Source organism: Talpa occidentalis, unplaced genomic scaffold (genome assembly GCF_014898055.3).
Source record: "Talpa occidentalis isolate TD23 unplaced genomic scaffold, MPIMG_talOcc4v2.1 talOcc4.16, whole genome shotgun sequence".
NCBI lineage: Eukaryota > Metazoa > Chordata > Mammalia > Eulipotyphla > Talpidae > Talpa > Talpa occidentalis.
The window spans coordinates 35,964,414-35,968,735 of NW_023601653.1; the positions used below are offsets into that span (position 1 = coordinate 35,964,414).

Here is a 4,322-nt window from a genome sequence, read left to right on the forward strand (position 1 = left end):
ATAGGACCAAAACTTTTTAGTTACATATCATAGTTCTCATTCTCATTTGACTCATGCCACTTAGGTGGGAAAATATTTTTAGAATAAGTATGCTCAATTACAAAATAAACGTATAAACATTGGTATCTTTCCATCTGGTGTTCAGATGGAAAAAAATAATGGAAATATTTTTATAAAATCAAAACAAAATACTAAACACCAATGAAAGTTAAAACTTAAGAAATATGAAGGCCTATATGGAGAATCCTCAACAATTATTAGAGACATAAAACAACACAAAACAAAATAATAAGTGAAGAGATATACTTTCTTTCTGGATGAGAAGATTCATTATTGTAAAGTCATCAATTCTCAAATCAATTTATAAATTTAATGTGAAATTTTCCATTTTCCAGACTGAACTTAAAAGTATAACCAACACTATAGGGGAGGGCAGGAAGGGAGTAGGATCAAAACAAGGGTGTTGGGAATTGTATGGGGACTATAACCAAGATGAAAATGCATATGTTGTACAAAAATGAAAAATGATGAAAGAAATATATAAAGCAAAACATATGGAAACACACACACACACACACAAGACTATAGTTAAAGAATGACTTGTTCTATCAATTTGTTATAAAGATTTTTTTTAATTTTTAAAAAATATTTATTTATGCATATAAGAACTGGGGTATAAGCCAGAGGTGGGGAGGGTGAGAGGATTCACCAGAAAGAGTGGGGAGCAGAACAGGCAGATTGACTGAAATACACTGCCTAGGGAGCAGCGGGTGAGGCAGGAGAGGTCTGGGGATCTAACTTGTGCTGCAGTGGCTGGCAACAGCTTGATAGTGCTGTCTTTAACCCCTGTGCTACCAGGGGTTAAAGATTTAATACTTAAAGTTTAATAAAAAAGACTGAGTCATGGCCCTTACTTCATGGTTTACTAAGAGTCACTTTGAAATACATTGGTTTATAAATATCAAAAGTAGGCAATTTGGTGAAGAATGTTATAGTATAGTCATAATGCAGAATATATGCAGCAGTTAAAAATAATGTGATAGGATAATACTTATTGGCATGAAAAGGTATTAACAATATATTAATAATTGGAAAATTTATTGAAATTGTCCCATTTTGGGGCCTCCCCGGTGGCGCAGCGGTTGAGCGCTGGGTTGCGAAGCTGCCCGCGGCCTCTGTGGCGCCGGTTCAATACCCCGGCTGCTCCCCGGCCACCGGAGGAGGGTCCCGCATGGCGCGCAGACCTCTCCTGCCGCCCGCTGCTCCCCTCAGCAGTGTACTTCGGTCCCTCTGCCTGCTCTGCTCCCCGCTCTGGCTCTGGTGAATTCTCTCACCCTCCTGCGCTTCTCACTGTACCCAGTGCTTGTATAAATAAATAAATAAATAAATAAATAAATAAATAAAATCTTAAAAAAAAAAAAAAAGAAATTATCCCATTTTGGAAGAACAAAAAAATGCATGTCTATACACACAGAGGCAAAAAACAGACAAATAAGTATGAAGATATTATTAAAGGTTTTAGCCCATTTGTCTCTAGTTCAAACATTATTTCCAGTTTTTGCTACTATAAAGTAATATTATGTTACTAATTTTATGGAGAAAAACATTTTCCAAATTTCAGGTGATGCCCTTCAAAATAGATTCTTAGCATGATAAAACATCTTTAAGACTATATTGCAAATTTGTTTTCTTAAAGGGTTGTAGCAATTTTCACTCCTACCAGCAGTCCTTGTACTCTTCCTCATATTTGTCATCTCATTTTAAAAAATGAAGATACAAAAAAAAATGTTCTTAATGTTTTCTTGAAATTTTTCACTGTTGTTTTAATTTGTCTTTCAAACTCCAGTGAAGTTAAACACATTTCCATATGTTAATCATTTGAATTTGCTCTTTTATGTATTGTTCCAAATGCGTTCTGCCTGGACCATTTCCTTTTGAGTAATAATAGACATTAACATGAAGACACAATTTTTTCCACTCCTAGAAAAATATTATTATATATTTCATATTAAAACTCCGGGTAAAAAATTGTCTCCCATCTAAATTCCTATTGTATTATAAAATGAAACAAAGCTTTAGCTATCAAAGGAACATAATTCCCTAGAAATTTATTATAACCATTCATTGCTGAAGACATCTTTCATCTATGCTGATAATTCAAATATAATTATTTATAGATTTCATTTTTACTCCCCTCTAAATGTGCCTCCAAAAGGAATTTTCACTAGCATGTTGGAACATCTCATTAAGAAATGTTATTTAGGGCCTCGCCGGTGGCGCAGCGGTTGAGCGCTGGGTTGCGAAGCTGCCCGCAACCTCTGCGGCGCCAGTTTGATCCCCGGCTGCTCCCCGGCCACCAGAGGAGGGTCCCACATGGCGCGCAGACCTCTCCTGCCGCCCGCTGCTCCCCTCAGCAGTGTACTTCGGTCCTTCTGCCTGCTCTGCTCCCCACTCTGGCTCTGGTGAATTCTCTCACCCTCCTGTGCTTCTGACTGTACCCAGTGCATGTATAACAAAAACAAACAAACAAAACAAATAAATAAATAAAACATGCCTCTATTAAAAAAAAAAAAAAAGAAATGTTATTTACACAGCATAAACTTCCCTTATGAGCAACACTGAATAAATAAGTTGTTTAGGAAGAAAAATGTATTTTGTGTCCAACAGACCTGAAAAATAAGCTTACTGAACTGAAATGAGTTCTTGGTCTATTTTCAGCAATCAATAGCACTGTCAGGGAGCTTCCAGGACATACCTGTGGTGCCGTGGTGAAGGCAGTCATTACCTTATTTTTTATGAGTTGTTATTTTATTAATTAAAATCACTTTAAATCATTATTTTTCAAACTGTCAGCAGGTCACGATAGCGGTTAAGTGGGTAAGACTTTTTTCTTTTAATGAAATAGAAGGGAAAAGAAAGGAAAAAACACATAAGAGGATCATATAATTTACCAGGTCACTATATTGACTGTACCCCTACTATGGGCTATGGCCTAATGGGTGTCAAAGACTCCAGATAATGGACAATCCTTGTTTAACTCTGTTCTCACCCCATCAATTGCTCTCCATTGACATTAGTGTTTAATGACAAAATTTGTTTTAAAGGCAATTATTCATCAGCTGCTACCATATGCTAGGCATTGTTCTTGATCCCAACTGCCACAGAGCTCCCCTACAGCAGGAAGACAAAGGGTGAACAGCATCAGATGGCTCTTTAAACATCATGCAAAGAAGGAGGGAAAAACAAGAGCAAGTGTCTGCTGTGCAACCACACCAGGCTGGGTAGGTTCATTGTCAATTTTGCAGATGAAAAGAGAATTTTGGAGCCTTCGGTGGATTTTGCAGGCCTTTTATAATGAAACAGGGTGCATATCCACAGCAGGCAGAAAGAGACGAGAGAGATTCCAACACTGAGGAGGCAGAACAGCAGTTGGGTCCCCTTTACACTGCAAGCGCCCGTAGCCACACAACTGATACTTTGCTGTGAATGCAAGGCCCAACTTGTTTGCTAGATGCCTGAAAGGTGGAAAACACAGCATTTCAAGATTATGGGCTGTCTGTTGAGTGCAAGGTGAAAAATAACCTGATTAACTCACTTCCTTCCAGTGTCAGGTACAATGTAAGGTAAGATGGTCAGAGAAGGCAGCACTGAAAATGTGTCATTTGAGCTGAGTTCAACATTAAAATTTTTAATCTAGCATTTTCAACATTAAAATTTTTAATCTAGTATTTTAAAATGTTATTTTAAATTTGAATGAACATCTTAATAATCATCATGAACACCACTGAGATTTAGAATATATGAAAATTATTTTTCTCTGTGGCTGTCTGAAAATCGATCACTAGCATGAATGACACAGTAATCATCCAGACCAGGAAGTTCATGACCAACCGACAGCTTGAGCAGAAATAAATAGTCATTGTCATCCTGCACCCTGGGGAGGCAACAACAGTTCCTAAGACAGAAATGTGTGGTAAACTAGCTAAAATGTGCAAGGCTACCTCCTATGTCATATCTGTATTTAGATCCAGATTTCATTTTGGAGATGGCAAGACAGCTGACTTTGGTATGATTTATAATTCCTTGGATTTGGGGAAAAAAAAAAGTGAACCCAAACTTAGACTTATAAGACATGACCTATATGAGAAGAGAAGACCTCAAGAAAATAGCACAAGAAACACAAGAACAGAATGAAGACAGTCAGAGGGACTGCAGAGGCCATTGTTGGTGTTGGCAAAAAAAGGAGTAAAGATTTTTCAGTGACTTTATCTGTGAGGATTGTGCAAATTTTTAATGAGAGGATTAATAAATTAAAGCTTTAA

The 4,322-nt window shown here is 37.2% G+C and overlaps 1 pseudogene; it reads left to right on the forward strand.

Annotated features, from left to right (window-relative positions):
• Nucleotides 1-3,846: 3,846 nt before the first annotated feature.
• LOC119246937 (40S ribosomal protein S24-like) lies at nt 3,847-4,322 on the forward strand (annotated as a pseudogene).